The sequence below is a fragment of the Lepeophtheirus salmonis genome, chromosome 7 (genome assembly GCF_016086655.4).
Source record: "Lepeophtheirus salmonis chromosome 7, UVic_Lsal_1.4, whole genome shotgun sequence".
In the NCBI taxonomy this organism is placed as follows: domain Eukaryota; kingdom Metazoa; phylum Arthropoda; class Copepoda; order Siphonostomatoida; family Caligidae; genus Lepeophtheirus; species Lepeophtheirus salmonis.
Genome location: NC_052137.2, coordinates 21,456,788 through 21,479,477, shown reverse-complemented (window position 1 = coordinate 21,479,477; position 22,690 = coordinate 21,456,788). Strand labels below are relative to the sequence as shown.

The 22,690-nt window shown below is 27.9% G+C and overlaps 1 protein-coding gene across 2 annotated transcripts in view; it reads left to right on the top strand.

Annotated features, from left to right (window-relative positions):
* Positions 1-746: 746 nt before the first annotated feature.
* Positions 747-22,690, top strand: part of mfr (ferlin misfire) — a 139,635-nt gene continuing 117,691 nt past the window's right edge. For both annotated transcript variants that reach the window (XM_071889923.1, XM_040716615.2), the window contains exon 1: positions 747-849. The gene's annotated coding sequence lies outside the window, so the exon portion shown is untranslated. The remainder of the gene's footprint in view (positions 850-22,690) is intronic.

Below are 22,690 nucleotides of genomic sequence, written 5' to 3'. Positions count from 1 at the left end.
TGTATTTCTAAACCCATCTTTTGAGTCCACGTTTTGCTTCTCTACCCTTTATATATATATATATACTTTGGATACATTGACAATTCGGATATATTCAACTTGTCATCTAAAAAATAGTAGTTTTCTTTATTCAGATTTGACTCTATTTGCCAAAACTCTCTTAATATTTAGTATGATAATTAAAATATAATACGTATTCGTATATATAATAGTACAACAATTAATCAAAGAGTGAAAACCATTAAGAGAGTAATTACTTTTTTTTTCTGGGCACTACGTTTATTTGTTCCTGATTTTCGTTTATTTGTTTATGTTAAATGAAAATTTCATTTAAAGGTATTGCTTCTATTGTAAATACTATATTACTTTTTTGTTCTGTATTTTTAGGAGCAAATTGGATTTTAATACAGTTTGTAGGTACATAGTATATAGGAATACATATGTAATTGACAATTAAGGTTTAATGTAGAATTCATCAACTGTTAACTGATCACTTTTATTACACTCCCTATTCCTCCTAGATTCACCAATTTCCTTTCTTTGTGAGCGCTTGATATTATGCATTTACCTTCCCTCATGAGTCTAACTATTTCTCTTTCTTCCTTCCTCTGCTCTCTAGCACACTCTCTCCTCACCTCTCCCTCCTTTTATTATAGTACGACCATACGGAAGCTCTCCTTAGAGAACTCACTCCAAAAAACAAAAATAAGTTCATATACATGATATATATATATATTATGATATTTGTCTAAAACCACTAGTTGAGAAGGTTTTCCTGCATTATGAAGAAGACACGGTGTGAACATTCAATCGAGCTTTTTAATCATTTATAAATAATCGCTTCGTTAGGTAAGCAAATATAATGTGATGCCCATCAACGAATTATTTTTCTCAACATTGATTATGCATGTACTTTTGCATTCTTCCACAAATTATTTTGATTAATCCTTTGGGGGCGAAGCAATTTTACTATACAGAGTAAAAGTTCATATGCACTATGCAAAAATTAGAAATTGATATATTCTAATTTTTAGGCCATAAGCTGGGAAAAATTAGTTTTCATAAATCAAATGAAGGTTCTTCCCTATAGCTAAAACTCTTGGATACCTCAAATCATACCCAAAATTTTATTAAAAGCCTATTATTGAACGAAGTTGGTCAATAAATTATTCGGGTGTATATATATATATGTATTTTGTTATTGTTCAATATTGTTTTTCTGTTAACTCAGTATATGCATAAAAAAAATTAATTAATTCTCAATCAGAACTACTCAAATTACAATTAATGGAGTTAACTTCGAATAGATTATTTTGTCCATTGATTAATCATTGTATGATAAGAACGATGTCAAAGAACAAGAGGTTGTACCCGGTTCAGACTCAGCGGCTCTATCGATGCTGGTCTTGGCTCTTTCATTTCAACAGTTTCGGTCTTGGATCTGCTTTATCGGTCTCGGTTCCGGTCTTCGGACTCGGATCTGCTTTATCGGTCTCGGTTCCGGTCTTCCGTCTCGTTTCTTTTTAATACAGGCTCAGTCTGGCAACAGAGACTTAAAACAAGGTGTGTCACTAGAAAATTCAGGCCCAGGAAATTATATTAGATACAAACAGGGCCGTAGCTACCTTATACACAGAGTGCGTAGTGCCCCAAGTTCTAGCAGGGTCCCTGAAAACTAAGGTTGCTTAAGACAATGACTTTTAAATTGAGGTCATGAGGGGAGGTTAGGGAGGGGGCACAGGAAGATGGAGAATTGAGGATTGCTTTCAGTCTACATATATATACAGTTGTTTTGTATAAAGGGGCCTCAGCTTAAAATGTATAAGTGTAGGGGGGAGATGGGCATTTTAAGTCTACGAAATCCTGGCTAAAGAGATATTATAGTTATCATATTATAGGACCCCCGCAAGCTTAGTAGTGGACCTGGATCCAAATTCTACCTCGCCCCTTCCCTCTTGTATTTACACAGTCTGGTGCCTAAAATAGCTTTTCCAGCTCCTTAAGAAGCCCTTACTTATTTGAAACTCAGATACAACTCTATCCCCCTGGTGACGTAAAAAAATAATTGAGAAACGCTACAATTGCACAAAAAAAAGTCAGAAAAGGGACTTATCTTTTAAAGCTAATTTATTTTTTATAATATATATATTCTTTTCTTTATAGGAACAAAGGCACAAGAACCGAGACCGATAAGCAATATATAGTGGTCTCGGTTCGACTTTGTAGGTTCTGATTCTAGCGGTTCAAGAACCGGAACCACTTGACCGATAAAGGCAAAACTTTGAAAGAACATCATCAAAATGAAATTGTATAAACATATATATTATGTAATTAATAGAAAAAGTGAACCTACATAATGAATTTTTTTTGTTCCGAAGCACAAATATATTTTTGTTTATCATAAGAGAAACTGTCTCATATGTAACACTATATAACATGAATGGCATGTATAAAGACATAGTGAAAACAAGTCGTTAAATTTTGATCAAAACTTGGAAAACTTTAAAAAAATGACTTTTTTATCAAAAACTTCAAAGCATATTTATTTAAGCTTTTATCTCTTTTTAAATGTGGTTAATATTTATGTATAATAGTTTATTTACTTAAAAGATAACGTTTGAAATATAAAAAATTTTGAGCTAATTTTCTAAATTATGAAATATATATATATATAAAAGTCTTTTATTGCGCTGATTTATATTATCAATGTTTCAATTGATTTATCATTTGGATTGATTATAGCTTGTATATTGTGCCACAATGTTCAAGGAGGAAAGTGGGGTTAGTTGAATCACTTTGTAGAAGTGATAAATAGATATGATATTTTTTTCCACTCCTCATCTTTTCGGAACATAATTTCATGGCTCATACCTATAGTTAATCGAACTTAAGTTTTAACATCAATTTTAATGTTAGCAATTTCTTGGTCCAAATTGAGCCATACTTGGGAAAAGTTGACGCAGTGGTGAATATCTAAGTAATATTATTTTTCGATGTAGTTGAAACAAAACTATTTTTACGAAGTGTGTTAAAAAAGTAAGGTGACTTTTCAAATTTTGCAGGCAACATACATTTGTTATGCTCGATTTATTAATTTTTTTATGTTAGTACACTCGCTACGATAATATACTTATTATTTCTGCAATAAATATGTTTATTTTGTTAATGAAAGGCATAACAGTTAGAAGTATTTTGCATTTTCAGCGATTTTTTGATATAAATAACATAGATAAAATAATTTTCATCAAATTTTGTGTAAAAAATTTAATTAAGTGCTCCAAAAACACTTGAAATGTTGACAATGACGTACGGTGAAACTGTTCCGCGTAAAAAAATGTTTACACATAGTAAAACTCTTCCAAGATGGCCAGGCAGATGCCAATTACGAGCCTCGCTTTGGAAGCCCTAGTAGATGAAAATAGTTAAGCAGTGAATAAAATTGTTTCTGTAAACCGTCGAATCACTATCAGAACTGTTGCTGAGATTATTGAAATATCAGTTGACGTGAGATATAATTTTTTTTCGAACATTTAGGGTCTGGGACCAATGTCAGCGAAGTTTGTTCCGAAACTGCTTAATTTTTACTAAAAGAATCGTCGCACTTTTTACAAAAAACTACACCACATTAATGCCGAAAATACCGGAAAGTGTTTATGAGTAGTGTTTAGAGGATTGAAAAAGTTTCAGCACAAGTGTTCAGTGTTCTGAAGAGAATTAAATTGAAACAACATAAATATTGATAAAAATAAATACTTTTCCTAAAAAAAAATACAAAGTCCCCTTCTTTTTTGAACACACCTCATATATCAAACTACTAAACTAATAAACATATTATGTTCTTTAGTAAATATATTCTAAATTTTTCAAACTTATCTTCATTATAGTTTTATCACAAATTGGTAATTAAGACTATAGGAATTTTGAATTTTCTTTCTGGCATTTTTCGTTTCATATTTTTTTTTCATTACTAGAATAAACTAATTTGTTCTGAGCTACCCTTTGACTCCAAAGACTTTATCATTGAATACTTAACAGATAAATTCCATTTGATTCTTAAATTAGCCACAAATAGTGTTGTCTCAGTCCTTTTTTTTAATCCAGTCTAGTGTTAGGACTGGTCCTATCAGTCCTTGGGATATGTCCTTTGCACTGACGCAAGGAACTTTTGCTTTACACTATTTTGCCCCAAGAATATTTCACCTTTATATATAAGTACATACGGATCAAACGTCATTGTTGTATATTTTTGGTTGGAATTGATGTTGGGCTTGAACTGTTTAATCAAAATATGTAACTATTATTACTATAAAAAGCATTAAATGAATGTTATAATTGTAGAAAAATGATGGAATTATGACCCAAAATTCCAATACATAAAAACTGTCAAAAGGTAAATTATGTAATACATTCGAAAAAGCTACAAAATAGGTAATCAAGTTCGAATAATATGAAACAATTCAAATATGTAGTAGAAGTATATGTACATCACTTTTTCGTTATCAATATACTATCATTAAAAAATGATGGGTTATCCATATTGGAAAATACTAATGGCTTGACGAATAAGAATGATATGGTGCAAGAGCATAATTCTATTATTATTCCAACAGAAAACAACCATTAAATTCAAAAGTAACATCAGTCTCAACCAAAAATAAACAATACCCACGTATAAATCTCATTTATTTATATATTAAAGCGAAATATTCTTGATGCAAAATAGTTTAAGACAAAGTTACCGGAAACCTTTTAAACTATCAGTACTAAAGAAAAGTAGAATGATTTCATCAAGGACCAAACCTTTATAAGTTTTAAGACTGAAATGAATCGATATGAGACTGAACTAGATGAAAATGCAGTCTTTTTTTGCTTAATAAAGATCAACACAATACTAACCACAAATAATTATTTATCTACAATAAGTATATTATTAAATAATTTAAATTAATATTTTAGTTTGAGAAGAAAATTATTGAACATTAAAAAAATTACTCCGAGATTGTAAATTTAGATAATGAGTCCGGCTTTCCTGTACTTACCAACTTTAAAGAACCGAAGCAAATAGATCACTTATAGGTTATTTATTTCCACTACAGTGCTACAACACAGCTCATTTTAGTAATTGAAGAACGCCTAATTAACGCTCTTCCCCTTTTGAGCAAAGCATTGAAATAATTGTATTTAAGAGAAAAGTGTTTTTGGTAGATAAGTGCTCTTACTTTTTTATGCCTGTCTGAATTATTAAAGAACCAACTTTACTTTTACTGAAATTGTTTTTAAAAAAAAATATTATAAACAAAAAATTCAATTCTCCTACTTCTTTTAGTTTTTCATATTCATATTCATATGTTTATAAATAGAGTTGTAAATTCTAAGGGTTTTTTTAGTGGGCATATTTTGTTGTTTAATATTTTTGAAAGGCTGTTTTCATAATTACTTCGTTATTGAGGAAAGGATATCTTGGTACATATAACTATAGTAATGGGACCAGTCCAAAAAAATATGAATGCCAATGTGATTCTAGTAAAAACTCAATTCTTTAATATTTTAAATAAAAGTTAAAAAATATAATTTTGCAATCAAGGGCGTCCATAGGATTATATTTTGAGGAGGGGGGCTTGTTTTTTTGATTTTTTAAATTTTTTAATCGGAAAATTAAATTTTTTTTCAAAAATCAACAGCTATTAAAAATAATTTTTTTTTTGAAAAAATAGAAAAAAATGTATATAAATTGAAAAATTAAATTTTTGAAAAAATTTTTGAAATTTGGAGAAAAATTTCAAAAATACATACTTATTAATAAAAAATTTAATTTTTTGGAAAATAGAAATTGTGTTCCTGTTCTTTTGGAAACGAAGTATAAGTTTAAAATCAAGTGAGAAAAGGGAATCGACGGCTGAGACCAAAATACATAGCGTATTTTTGTATAAGAGAGGTAACGCCGTCCTATATCCTTGCTTGATCCAAAGTAGGATTTGAGCTTATTTCCTTCATTTAATAAAAATGCTGCTTTCTTCCCAAATATTTTTTAAGTTGTCAGGTTTAACTTGAAGATTTTCGTAATATAATCTTTACGTGCCCAAAAAGCTTTTGACTTACAATTCTGTACGTAAAATATCAGGGGCTTCTACACGGGGTGGGCTGAAGTAGATGTAAATATCCAAATTTCTAAAACAACTAATTTGTTTTAAAAAATGTATTTTTTTGTGTGAATAGTAATGGATTTTTGAATTTTTTTCCTATAAATTAAACATTTGTAATTATTTTTTCAAAAAATTTATTATTTAATTTTTGAATTTTTTTTTTTGAAAAATTAAATATTTTGAATTAGTAATAAATTTTAGAAGTTTTTTACCAAGAAAAATTAATATAATCCTGCAAGTGCCTTTGCATATTATAAATCATAACTTAAAATAGTATACCTATATTAGCCTAATTATCCATCTGTCAGATCAATCATACAATATTTTATATATATTTTTAAAGCATATTATAATTATTTTCTCTCCTCAAAATTTAAAAAAGGTTATAAAGTAAGAAAATTAACTATTTATGTTCATGATACTTAAATTATTTGGCTTTATTTATGAAAAAAAAAAAAAAGAAAAAGAAGAAGAGTATATTATTGATTAAATTTAAAAATAATTGAATTTTATCAACTTTTAAGTTAATGTAATTTTTCACACAGGCAAAATCTAAATATATTTACCTTACATGTATTTTATATCCTTAACATATTGAATACTGAGGAACTACAGGGTTCGTTTGAAAAATCCCTGCAAAGTTCGAAAGATGGCATTTCTGACACGTATCGAGCTTATGTTTAGTTAGTAGCATCTCTTGAAAGAAAAAAACAAACTTTCAGCAGATCGGTCTATTTCTTTTTGTTTGACATTCGATTTAATCGTTCGGAAAGATTAGGGTGCCTCTCTTTTGAATAATCCTCATCGACTATCTAGAAAAGGGTTCATATTATTCATCTTTATTGGACCGTTTGAAAACTGCACCCCAAGAAAAAACTTCAACGATTGGCCCACAAAAAAATCATTTTCCATCTTGACAATGCACCAGCTCACACCTCAGCAGTTGCAATCGCAAAATTAATGAAGATAGGGTTCTAACTCGAGATAACCCTAACACTAGAAATCTCAGGCACATTCATATTTCCGTCATCCAAATCATGGATTTTATGAATGATTTCTGGAGTAGTAACCTCAACAAGGTGCCCATATTCCCACCCATATTTTTTTTGAAACTTACTTATAAACAGTTCTAATCGAAAGTGAAGCGTCCTCATAATGTTTTTCAAGCTTTTTTTAGTCTCCTGAGGCGTTTTGGCTTTCATAAAGTAATGCTTAATCAACATACGAAATTCTTATTCGTCCATTTTTTGAAAATCACTCCAGTCCTTCGATTCAAACGAATGTCAGACAGAAAAAAATTGACCGACCTGGCCGAAAGTTGGCTTGTGTTCTTACACTAGATGCTACTAACAAAACATCATCTCGATATACAACAGTAGGACCAACTCTCGAATCCATCCCTTTCATATTTTATGGACTGTAGGGTGAAGCCGGGGCAAACAATTTCTTAAGTTTTTTCAAATAACACTTTACATTTTTTTTGCACAGAAGGGCTGATTAGGACAATACACAGTACTGTCCTAATCAGCCCTTCTGTGCAACCTCATTGAAATATATTAATATTTACCATGAGCACAAAATCACTGACATTTTGAAAAAATTAAAAACAAACTATAATATCCTTTTTTTTCTCTAAATATATAATTTTAGGACTTACACTACATTTTTTAAGGGTAAGGAGGGCCTAAGTTTTATTTTATCAGTCCCTGACTTTGATCAAAACACCCTTTTTTTAGCAAGGACATAAAAATTGGTTTCCCCCATAAATATTTTTTCTTATAAAGCGATGATTTTTTTTTCATATTTGTTGATTTGGGGGTGGGGGGAGGGTGCTACTTCCCCCGCTGCAAACACCTCTGATTTTAAGTTGAATAATGTTTTAAAACAATTGATTCTTAAACTAAAATATAAACTTACCAAGAAAATTATTAGATAGATTCAAAGAACCAAAAAATGATTTTATAGACTTTTGTCACTTTCTCCAAAATTTCACCGGCTTCTGCTTGAGGTCAATATTCGTATTCATAATTTAATGAAATTGAACAAACGTGTATATTAAAACAAAACACAGTACCAAAAGATACTGCAAAAAAAAATCAATTTAAAAAAAATATATAAAAATATGACACGCTAATTGTTAAATATGAGGGTTAACCATACAATCAAATAATTAAACAAAGAAACAAAAAAAACTTTACTTTTGGCATTAATACAGATGGAATTACTAATGTCATAATTTCCTACAAAAGTATGCTTTATTAATACGTTCCACTTCTATCATTTGTAGTATGTCAAAGTATGAAAATATAGGACAAAATTAATAATTCAAAGGAATTACAACTTTTTTAACTTTGATGATTTAACGTGATCAAATGGTAAAATAAATGTGGATCGTATTTATAATGACTGAACCTCATTTTCTCTCTCAGAGGACAAAATAATGTCCTTCAAACAATATTTATTGATGATATAAGAATTAAAAAAGTAAACAAAACAAATATTTTGAAATAAGTTGATGATTTTTTAAAATCTTTTTTCATAAATATAGTCATGAAGGAAAATATTTCATATCCAAGAGACAATTATTTTGCTGACTTTATACATATTTATGCAAAACGAATATTGATTATACGTATAAAACAAATGTATGTTTCCTCATAAATAGTTATGGCTCACAATTGTTTCCTTTCTAAAACCATTAGGAAAATTAGAAGGGGTTTCTTTTATGATACCCATCATTAGCGCAAGAGGATAATAGGTCATCGCAATTTAGTATAATACATTTGTAGACAAACCTGTATGAAGAGTTATTAGTTACTTTTGTTCTTTGCTTCGAACAAAAAGTCCCTTAGGAATGTTAACTTACATTTGTATATACGTACATGTTTTCCATAAAAATAAATACTAAAAAATAAATTTAAAAAATGTTAAAGCAATATATTATAAAAATATATGTAGGATAAAATGTGTATTTGTTTATTCTTATAAATAAACAAATACATACATTCATAATGTCTAGTAAAGGAAATCGTTTGTATTTTTTAGCTCATCCGTTTATTTTGGAATGGGTAATCCGAAGAATGAATATTCTTTTCCTTACTTGTTATATTAACTACCAATTAGAGAGCCTCCTTACCTACAACATTCAATTATATTCTAAACCAGATTGAGCATTTGTATGCGCTCATAAAGGACGGAGAGTAACCTTGAAGATTTGGTGCAGAGTTATAATTGTAAGCCCTTGTTGGACTCAGAGTAGAATTGGGGATCGACATTGGAGTAGGCATTCTTGCTAATGTCCTTATTAATTTCCTTCTCCCCCTTCTTCATTGCCACAGCTGATTAAATGAAACGTCATGACAGCTAAGCTGTCTCTTTCAAAACATTTTTTCAAATTGTCATGCTTATTTACGGTTTCTTTTTTTAACATACCCAAATACAGACGATTTTCACCACTAATAATATCAATACAAAGTGACAAAGTAAAAATAATATATGTAGAAGTATGAAATCAGTATTCGTATATCCCGATTGGGATACAGACAATGTTTCTTCGATATTATTGAGTTATATCCGATAAATAAGCATCATTTATTGGTATATTTATATACATATAGGTATTACCTAATCTCATTATGTATACAACACATTAGAGTGTATTATACATTTTTTCTTTCTTCTTGGACTATTGGATTTTGTTCTTAGCCCAAAGTTACATTAAATATAAAATAATCGTACTTATTAATAGTTGAAAGGGGGACTTAACATATTTATCAGAGAAAAATACATTTGCTAAAATATTTAAAAAGCGTATCAGAACCTTTTTACAAATTATTTACATTCTCGATTGAATTGCATTTTGTGTTTTATATACATAATGATGATAAAAAGTGAACTACAAGTTATATAAACTGCTTTCAAGTCTCCTTCATTTCACAAAGTTAATTAACTAAAATTAATATTTGGAAAAAGCATTTGTATCATTTTATAAAAATACTATGGGAGCAGATGGTATTACTAAATTAATATTTTTGTTATCTGTTATTGTTTGTTATTTAATTGAACACTTAACACGTATATCGTTCCTTGTGTAATAGAGTTGGTTTTTTTTGAATAAATTACCTATATACAAAGTTTCAAATGCTAAAATTACAGATTTGGATGGATGGAATTTCAAACTTTTAAAACTGCAAATAGTTAATTGTATTGTAGTTATAACTCTCTATCCTAATCGATGTTTTTTATTTGTCATAGTATGCAGTTATGCATAAAACATGTCCTGCTGGTATGCTAATATAAAACAAACTCAAAATGACCATGGTAATCCTGATAATTTGAAGAATATTTGGGTAGAGATAAGCTTATATCTCATGACATTTTATCATATCAGCTGCAAGCTGCCGTGAGAAGAAGGAAATAAACACAAATCCCACCCCGTATTATAGCAAGGACATACCTTAAGCCTGAATTACTCCGATGTGGATTCTCGATTCGACTCCTGGTCTAACAACGACATACATTTTTAACTCCCGAACAAAGTCCCATTCTTGTTTTCCATATTTCAGTAGCATGCGCAGTAGTTATTACTTCATACTTAGATGTTCTCTCTTTTATAATTAAATAATCATAATTTTAATAGCTTTAGAATATACAAAACCTGATCAGATCGCCAACTATAAAAAACCCATCCCGCTCTCTAGGACATATTTTATACACCTCTGGTCATATACATTGTGCGTAAATAAGTTTTAATAGAATCTTAAATACTCTTGTGTTTTTAGGTACATAAGGAAAATTTGAATTGATGAAAAGGATTATGGTTTCATACTTGATAATTGTGTAGAGTAGTACTTGACACGTTGATTACGAGTCTAAAATTTGTTTTTGTCTTGAGTAAGAGGTCAGTTACTCAGTATTATTCCTTTAAATTTTTGTGATTGTTTTTAAACTTGAGACATTAAATCTAATGATATAATTTCTTTGAACAAAAACTTAATAATACGGATCTTAAATCTTGGATTTTACACAACGATAACGTACCATCAATTCAAAGCCAAAAACTCAATAAATACGATCGATCAATCATTATATTCTCCTGATTTAGCTCAGTGTGATTTTTTTTGTTCCTCAAACTCCTTAAATTGCCACTCCTTGGAACTTGTTTCGAGTCTATTGAATCCACAAAACAAATTCGTGGAAGGAGCTAAAAGCCATGCCAATAAGTGCTTATTAAAATGTTTCGAGGACTGGAAAAAACTTTGGCATATATGTATTGCATCTAATGGAGATTACTTTGAAGGCAACAAAATAGATTTTAATGTTTAAATATGAAATTTGTATTTTATTTAACAAAATTCCGGTACTTTTTTAACAACATATATTATTAAAACTACAATAGCTCTACTTCTAACGACACATAAATACTCTGCTGCATTGGAAATTATTATTAGAGTTAGTTTTCAACTAAGAACTGTTATTATGTTCCCAAAAAGATACCTTTGGTTTATTATGTACCATTATAACTTTTTTGCCTTCATTTACTATTCAAAAAAATATAAAGAAATACACATTTTGTCAAAAAATTTGTTTTTATCAGATGGTTGCACTTTTCATTTTGATTAATGGAATAAAATTATTTATAGTAATTTAAACATATTCTTGCATTTCAATATTTTAGAACCGAATGATAATTAATTAATTATTTGTCTAATTATATCCTATGAATATGAGTCGTCAATATGGTCTTAACTATAGTATATGTTGTAAGAATACTGATTAAATAATAATTTAGAAGTGAATTTATAATAATTTTGGAAAATTAAAAAATCTACAATTACTGAGTGGGGACCCAAAACTTTGTGATAGAATGATAAAATTACAACAAACATAATTATTATTAAATCAAAGAAAAATGTTCTACTGATATCTTAATCATAACACATTTCCGTACAAAACAATTTTTTGTGAATTAGGAATGACAGAAATACACTTAAGTTAAATAAAAATACATCAATAAACTCTTGCGTTGAAGAAACTTCTTAGTCATCCCCAAATATAATTGGTTAAATAATTATCAATATTTAATTGTATCCTTTAATCTTTTATAACAAAGAGAGATAGAGAGAAACGATCAAATATTTTGTTGTTCTCTACAAACGTTGCCTTATTATCTTTTTCAATTACAAAGGAATGCACGACTTAATAAAACAAAACTTCTATTCAACGTGCCAACGTTTATTACACTAATAAGTTGACAACTTTTCAAACAAAAAAAATTCAATATAAAAAAAAAATCCTAAGTAAATGTTTTATTTATTTATAATAATCAAAAAATTAAAACTAGAATGCTTAAATGGACAACTTACTACCTACAAGTATGGAACCCAAAAAACTTTCTTTGTTGACTTGTCTAAAATCATTCATATTAATAGTGTTTTGTTGTTTTCAATACTTTTAGGATGACATGCACTTTTATGAAAATACTATATGTGAATACGTTAATTCTTTCGCCTTTTGTATATATCTAATAAAGAAGCATAACGTAAGATCTTTAATAAGTTAAAAGACTGACATAAGAAAATAATGAAGGGAGTGAACAAAATATTAGTCCTCCTTCTATTCAGTAATATTTTGCTATCAAGTATTAAAAAATAAAATCCATGCTTACAATTAATGAATAAAAAACATATTTCACTAATGAAAGAGCTTCGGTTTGGCTTATTTAAAACAAGGAGTTGTCTTAATACCATTATTTCATTAAATTTATTTAATCATCTAACTAATTGAGCATGAGCGTTGTTTGCTTTGATTAATTTGCTTAAATTACGACCGAAAGTGGCACAGCCGTGAGGGAAAATAATACAACTCCCTGAATGATCAAATTATTTAAGACGATCTTTATTCTATCATGCAGCCTTTTCTCCTAAAGAAACAGAAAAAAAAAGCACAAAATCAATTGATAGTTAACCAATTATTTCCAACTAAGGCATTATTTTTAAATCAAATTTGTGAGTTATAAAAAGTTGAAAAGAACTCATTTCAATTCAATCAATCAACGTTAAAAATACAAATTAAAAGAAAAGAAACATCCACATCCACAACCGACATCACAATACAGTGTATATCTATTTATTTCCGAGGTTCTGCCGTGTTAATATATTTATTATTTGTAAATTGAAAATTAAAATTGGGGTACAAGGAAAACATGCTTATTTTATTTGTGTTGCGTACGTACACGGCCTTACCTCACTATCACAAAAATACACTATGTATTTTGTTCTCAGCTGTCAATTCTCTCGTCTCCCTTGATTTCATTCTATAGTCTTTTTAATAAATAAAGTTTTAAGTTATGCTATACTTAGGCTCCGTTTCCAAAAGGACAGGGCTACATTTTTTTGTTGATCCCTCGTTGTTTATATAATATATATACTGACTATTTTCTTATTTGTATGAAGAAATTTTGGCTATCATACCTAAATACAATTGTATAACTACTATTTTAATAAAATATTACTAAGTTATATTATAATACAGTATCGAATAAAATACTATGTAGATTTTAACAATATGTAATTCCTTTTAAAAATGGTAAAGAAACAATATGCCAGTGACAGTCTGGGATTTAATACGAGATAATTGGCAGTTGGTACTATTGACTTATTTGGCTAACTACCAGATGATTTAGAGGCTTTTTTCTGGGTTTTTTTTTGGAGGAAAGGTTGAATGATATAATAAAGGTAATGACATGCATATCATCAATCCACCTGGTGGATCATTTTTTTAGTTTGGTCATGCTCTTTTATCAAAATATCTGGGATGAAAAAATACTTTAATCTAATTTTTTAAAAAGGGTCCCATTTTATGAAAACTTGTGTTGTAAATTACTTGGATATTATTTATAACCCTCCATCCACAAAGTTAATGAGTGAAGATTTATCTTTTAGATTTTATTTATCTTTTAATTGTCTAAATTTTTTGATTGATTAATTTCTTAATATTTCATTATATTTTACAATTTATGCAATTTAGCGATCGAATATTTAATTCGACTGTTAATAATTTATGTATTACATATAAATTACGTTGTAAGAGTGTCTTTATAAATAAAAATTTGAAAAAGAGGGTTTTAGTACCCCTTACTACATTTGGTATGTATATATATCTATTTTCTCTTTAATAACTATTTGGAATCTTCATGTTGAATGTTCAATAATTATTTGTACTTGGTGACGTATTACACTTATTTATAGTGACACACCACTACAAGATATACTCGTATACATATGTCAAATTTTGAATGAAAAATGATTTTGAATCGATACATGACACTTGAATACATGAGAAAAAATATTTTTATTTGTTCCTGAATGTGGACTCTATGGTTATTTCTAAATCATTTAAAATTTAGGACATTAGTGATGAACAAATAATTATTCTATTTAAATTAAGTAACAACTGTATCCACTTTCCCAGATCCATGTCACTTTTTCTATCTTTTTCACTTAATTTTTAATAATTATTCACAACCCATAGGTCTAAGCTTAAGTACACATTCGCAATTGTAACTAAACCCACCAGTGCTAAAATGTTATTTACATGTAGAGGAAAGGGGGGAGGGGATAACGGTAACATATGGTGGTTATTTTTTTATTTCATTTTTTTTTTTTTTGGGGGGAGGGGAAGAGCTTTTTTCACAATTTCGACAAAATATTTTTCATAAACACTATTAGTTCCTTTTTTAGAGGAGAAAAAAATCTTTTTTTTAACTCTAGCGTTACATTTTTTTTGAGCAAATAACCATTTCCCCCCCAAAACATAAGAACATTTTAATTTCTTTATATAAGAGGAAATTTAATACTACGATAACAAAAAAAAGTCTGCAATAGTGGGGGGGGGGGTGTACAAATTTGGCCCTTGTTCCCTTTGGTTCCGACACCTTTGACTTCAATATATAAAAAAATATCGAGTTGAACACAGTAACTATCTCCATGAATGCAATGGTTAAAGATAATATTGCTATTTTGAACAGAAATTAAATTAAACTGTATAATTGTAAATATGAAATTAAAATCATTAAAATAATGTATCGTTTAAAAATTTTGTTTGAAATTATAATTAAAAAAAAAAAAAAAACTCTCTTAATAACTTGATTTAAAGGAAATTACAAGGATAACAGATAAAGAATTAGAGATAAACATAATACTACATCACTTTCTATAAATTAATGGTCCTATAAAAACTAATTGGCTCTAAGATGTTTCTTAATTCAATTATTATTTCACCATAGACAGTCAACTAGCTAAGTTCAATAAAAATGTATTCTTGATATTGCAAAAAAAAAAAAAAAAAAAAGCTTTAAAGGATTTTTAAAGATCTTATACAATCCATATTTTATAGATATTTATCAGTAAAAAACAAAATTTATTTATTTATTGTAATCAGTGCCAAAATATAAAATACTGTTTCATTGGTATTTTTAAAAACATTACATAACAAACTTTAAACTACACAACAATGATCAAATAAGGAGATATTAAAAAAATCCTATATAATATTGCTCAATTTTGAATAAAGGTTTTATAAATTGAATTAGAGTACCAATTTAATTTTGTGATATATTTTAAAATGTTCTACATTGAATTAAATTATAGCTTTGTACGACTGGGGCTACAAAAAACCTTTGGAAGTTGATATGTATTTAAATATCTTCTTTTGCTGTAAATGATTATGGAAGCATTCAAAGGTAAAATAAACACACTTTTATATTTGAATGGTTTTAACTTTAAAAAAAAAAAAAACTATGATTAAGTTTTAAAAGCTGTTCAAATCGTATAAAGACAGGTATATTTTTGTTGAAACTTGAATATGAGTCACGCAATTTACAAATAAAAACTTACAAGTACACTAAATTACATTTATTTCTGAGAAGATGAAATAAAAGTTGGCAAGTATTTTAGAAAGGACAATTTACTTAAGAAAACTTTAGCAAAAATTTAATTGATGAGGTGGAGAACTGATTTGAATAATAAAAATACATAAGTATAACCTTTTATATATTTTAAATGATATTTTGAGAAAGAAGAAAAAAGCAACAAGTTTTCTTGTAATAAATTTCTTGAAACGTTAGGTTTTCATCATTTTTCCTCTTTTTATATGATTTTGGACGAAAATAACAGAAAATGAAGCTTATTAAATTCAAAATAAAATTAAAAGCTGAAATTATGTATGTGTATATTTCATTGAAAGTAAACAATTATGCGAGAAAGGAACTTTAAGGGTATTAAAACCAGCTTTTTCTTTTTTGAAGGCTTTTGTTCGGGGACTAATAAAACCTTTGTTGTTCTTCATTCTTTTGAAAAAAAACCTCTTTTGAAACGTTACCTTACCTTACATTCGAAACGGTATATTTATAAAGAGGAGTCCAACTCAGAAGCAATATACGTAGATTTAATTCCATGGCACAAAATCATTTGAGGTAAACTACTGAATTTCTTAAAATTTCTAAAATCGAATATTAACTGTTAAACTATGGAATTCTTTTAAGTATTTATCAACTTTAAATTCTTTTGTCATAAAAAAATTACAATCAAATCAATTTTGCTGATGTACTTGATTTTTGATGTAGATAGTATATAAACAGCTGCTTTAAATTAAAATTAGGCAGGAATTATCACGATGTTGATCCTCAATTTTACTTTAATTCCAACAAAGACTTACATTTATAACTCTCAACAGCTCCTCAGTGAAACTCATGTGCACATTCACTTTATATTTAAATGTTCTCTCTTAAAGAAAAAATGATAAGAGCCTTGGAAAGTAAAACACAACTGTTTAGGCTGTTACTAAAAAAATATTACATTTTTTTCTTAAAAAAATTTACTCACGAATATCCTTTTTGTTCAATTGTATCAATTATACTCAACCATTAAATGACCTTAAAGTAAACAAACTTTTAAATATATTTCTGTAATTCCCTTAGTCAAAATGTGTCTCAAACCTACAAAATGAAATAAATGGTATAAAGATTCAAATGATCAACCTTTTCAATCTTTTTAATAGGTAATACAAACTTATCAAATTACTTCAGTTGTAACTGGGTTGGTATAAAATTATTTTTAAGGGAATTGGCCAAAAAATAGTACCTCTAAAACTAATTACCCAAAAATGTTAAACTTGAGGTTTGGATTTTAAAAGAAATAATGAAGATTTTAGATGTAGTGTGGTTTGGTAGAAAATGGTTCTATGTATAAAATTAATTACGAAATAAAATATATTTAATTAAGGTAAAATTAAGATAATTTTGCGTTTTTAATTTCTTTAGTGCATTCTTTGTATATCGTATTATTTAATATATTGAATTATTTTAGCAATTAGAGCAACAATTGTTTGATTATTTTTTAATTGGTTTATGAAAGGATATATTTATCTTTAATATAAGAATAAAAGAAATTTTTTAATCTAAAACATCTGCACTTTCAACAATTCACTCAATTTATATAATCTGTTGTGTAATTATTTTAATTATATTAGAATATACATATATGTGGCCCGTCAACACAAAAGTAAGTTGAAATGGTTTTTCTTAAAATTGAGTGTAGATTTACATTTGTGTTCTTCGACGAATATTTTTCCATCTATATTAATAAATTATTATTGGTATTAAATCTGTTGAGATGCTGCAAATCACACTTAAAGTAAACAAAATTGATCATCACATTAAAATAATGAGAAATTGATGGATTTTATTTGAAATTTGTACATATATTAAGTAAGAAACAAATTGGGATTTAATCCTTTGCTTAATTTTTCTTCAGGATTGTTTTTATGTTGACGCACCACATACCTACATTACATCATATTATTATATATGTCCATTTTTTTGAAAAAAAGATAGCAAAATAAAAAGGGTTCGATGCCATACTTGACTAAGCACTGTTGCAAAAATCTGTCTCATAAATCATCTATTTATGACATTGATTTATATTATAGATATTTTCCAATCTATTAATTATGGACAATTTAATTATGTTTATTTTACAAAAAAGGATCTGATATTTGAGATTTGTGTACTTACTAATATATTGGTGTATTAGGTGCAAACCCAATAACGTAGTTGATGATAAAACTTACTAAAGAATAATCCTTATAAACTTTAAGAATTTTTTTTTGTTGGCCTGGAGTTTGGGGGGCAGGGGTTATTATCCTCAAAGTAAAGACACAAAATAAGCAGAATCAAATTTGAAAACAAGCAACTAAACATTCAAAATAATTTAGGTTTCCGAAATAATGTATTTGCATATTTAAAATTTCGTTTATCATTAAAATAGAGAAATTACCATTCATGATCAATAAAACTTCCATCCAGAGCTCTTGATATTGTTTAGTCCATTTTTTCGTAAGCTTTTAATGATTTTAACAAGCATAAATCATTTATATGGTACTTTTACTGCTAAAATACATTGAAGCCTAGGCTTAACGTTTATTGTTACAATAAATAAACATATATCAGATACCACTATTTTATCGTCTTTATTTATTTTAAGCTGAAAACTTAATAAGGATATTTTCAGAGAGTATATTGCTCAGACCATCCAACGAGCTTGGTGCAAGGCATCGGGAGGTCTAAGTTTTTTTTATGATTGTCTCTACCTAAAAATATCATATTATAATGTAATCATCTCTCACATTGTCTTTTGATAATATTCTAATAAATATTCAATTTCCGATACTGAAAGGTTACTTTGTACTAATGATTCAAATGAGTCTATTTTGAAGGAATGTATATTTTTCCCATTGTATTTTAATTTTTGAAAGAGAGGAATATTTTATTTATACAAGTTAACCCATGTTTAAGCGTAAATTAATGTACTCCAATTCATGTGAAATTAGTTTGAACTTGTTTAGATACAAATCAGAAAAAAAATAAAACAGATCGTATATTATCATGGAGCTCCTAGTCTGTAATTGACTTTCAAATGTTAAAATCAAACAAGGTCACAACATTTCTCTAATTTGAAATTTAAAATGTAATTTGTAAAACCTCACTCCCTTCCAAATATACTAAGCCTTATTTGAATCCTATTATGATGAATTAAAAACTATTATGAATGAATTCTGGAAGATAAACTCAACATAATCACTTGATATAGACTAAGGTGGACTGGGAAAGTTGAAAAACCTTTTATTGAATTACTTGAAGATACTTGAAATTAAACAGACCAAAGTTTTACAAAACATACATACATCTATTTTCTAATAGAAAACGAGTTAAAATACATTTATTATAAGAATTTTTATGCATAATCTTCATTTGAATGTAAATTTACTTGTCCACCCTAGGATCAAGTCATCAAATTGACTCTGTTATCGTTGTCTTAGAGAATTTTTTTTCAAATTTGAGTAGCTGTGGTCAATTAGGAAAAATGGGGGGGTATGTATTTTAGATATTTGGGAAAAAAAGTTATGTTATATCTCTTGGGACACCTTAATATACATATACTACATCACCCAAAGAAATCCCCTGTCTGACACATATATGGCAACATTGTTGGCCAATTCAAATAAATTTTTGTTTGTATTACCTTCAAACAGTAGTTGCCTAAATTTGATTGCATTCTGACCGACTTTAGATGTTACAGTCGTTTTAGTATTTTTAAAACACTATTTGATGAATATAGTAAAATTAAATAAACTTTTCAAAATCTGTTAAATTTTTTTTTAACAGATAAATATTTTATTTTTGGTTGTTTTTTATATTTACTAATGTTATGCTATACAAATGAAAACGCAAAAACAAGATTCTAAATAATTTATCTAGCTTATTTACAATTTTTTGACCATACATAAATTTATTTTTATGAGTTTAGAAAAATATACATATATACACTTATTTATATCCCAAAATATGGCAACATAATGGCATAAGAGAAAAATAAAAATGCATTTCTTTACTACTCTAGAAAGCAAATATTTTCAATGTATCTTTCACAATAAGAGTAATGGTATTTTTTGAAGTACAAGTAGAAAAGGATGTTATAATTTCAAATAAAGTCAAATTTGAAAATAATAAAAACACGTTTATAGTCTTAAAATACATCGCATTAAAGAAACATGAAGTAAAAAATCCGCATAAAGTCAAGTTTGTCTTCCATTTTTTGATATCAACTTCATAATAATTCCTTGGAATGAAGAATTCCCATGATGATTTTACCTTTTTATGTAGGTACAAATTGTAGGCTGGCGCCAACATTTTTGTTCTGAATGTTTCTTTTTAAATCCTTTTCATTTTACGTTTTAATCAATACTGATACATATAACGAGTCCCCCCTGAAAAACCCTTTACCTTAAAGATAAGCTAAAAATTCTTAATGAACTGTCAAAAACAGGATCTTACCCAACACAGGAACACAGAGCTTGAAATAGATAGTTTTAAAATTACTTATTTACATAAATATCAACAAATTGTGGTTTCTGATACATTTTTGGATATAAGAAAAATCCAATAGTAATCAGGAAACGACTATTTATTGATTTTTCTAAGACATGAAATATTACACCAATCAACAAAAGTCATATCTAATTTGAACATCACTTGAAGCGTTAATTGCAAATTTATAACTCCTTTTTTTTATCTTGATCAATTATCAAGCCATTTTTAGGCTATAAATTGCTTTAGCTAAGTCATTTTTCTTTTTTTTTCTTTTATAAAATTAAACGGCTTTGTTATAAAAATAGAAATACCTATGTGTCAAATCTTAAACATGTAAATGATAACATTTTATATATTTTCATATCAATCTTAAGTTTTTTTTTAACCAAACATCAAACTCAAATCAATATTGCTATTAAACTAGATCAACTGAAAGTATTGAGAAAAAGGTGGACTATACGTTACGAAATTAAAATCGTAGATATTACTCAGCTTGATAAAGCGATATTGAGATTATATCTTGTCAATTTTTCGTATCAGCTTAACCCACGGATGAGACAAGATGAATAGTATTTACTAATTAATGTTAAAACGAACACATATCTGTTTAGATTAGTCCAAATAACTTTCAGATCTCATATACTTATATATTTAAAAAAAAGGTATTTATTAATATTGTTGATCAAGTACACATAGATTTACAGCAATTTAAAATATTAAAAAGAACTTATTTACTATAAACATAAATAAATATCGGAGCATAAAATTAAACCATCAAATTAAGGCATAACAACAATAAAAGTATCAAAAACGATTAACTTATTAAAACATAATTTTGATAAAATAATAAAACATTGCTGTAAAACTCTACAATTTATGACGTTAGTCTCTTTTATTTTTAATACATACTGCTGGGCAATCCCCTTCAACGTAGAATAGTATCAAAGGGAATCAGATATATGATACGTAATTACATTTAAGACATAGTCCCAGGAGCTTCCTACCATGTTTAGGATTTTGCAGAGGCAGATATAATTATGTCCCTCAGATCTTGTCTGTAAATCGTTAAGTATTAGAGAGCTTTGAAACAATGACATAATTGCCTTTTAACAGCAAATACTTCGTGACTTCTGATCATACCTTGAACATATCTCTCCATAATTATCTCCTATGTGGAAAACTTATCTTGGATTATATTCAGAGCTTCTTCTGTGTCACAATTGTACCTATGAATTTCACCAGCTGTTTTTAATTTTTGTACCTCACTTCAATAGCAGCTAGTAAAGCCTCCCAATCCTCTGTCAATTGATCTTGAATATCCTGAACGTTATTCCTCGACTTTTTTGTAATAATTTTCTCGATGAAACATACAATAAAATTTAGGCTTTTATTTCCCTAAAGTTGTGCTCTTACATATTCAGGCTCAATGACAAAAACTCTTGAAGTATTGTCCCAAAGGGGCATAGAACGAATAAATGATTAACAATATTAAAGAGGTTCCCACTCTATTTGAAAGAATTATTAAAAATGAGGCAATCTGTTTATATTTTACTGAATACAAATTAACAGAATTTAATCCCTGATAATTCTTTAACTGATTATATGTATTAGTAATTCATTGGTAATGCGGCTATAATAGGTAATTACTTATTATTCTTTATAAGTGCTGAAATACAATACAATTATACTTTCCTGATAATTGAAGTATATCAACTTACCTGTCTATTAACTATCCCTACTCCCCTTAATACTATTTTCAAAAAAGAGTTCCGAAGATATGACTTTTTCAAATTGAATATGGACCACAGCTGTTTCTAAAATTACAAAAAAAAGAAGAATAAAAAAATCTTCTCTATGCGCTAAAAAGTCGTGCGCTGAAGGAAGAAGCAAAATTTGCTTTTTCTGCCAAAAGAGTATTAAAACTTTGACACTGTCCTATTCTTCAAATACTTGCAAAGTATTTGAAGACATTCTCAGCAAAATAAAAGAAATAATTTACTTTCCCAGATGTCATCAGGTTCCGATTCCAGAACATTAGAAACTTTCGTAGAAAGGGATCACTTGATTAGTTAGCTAAATATTCTTAAAAGCTATTTTTAAAATAATAATGTATGAATGC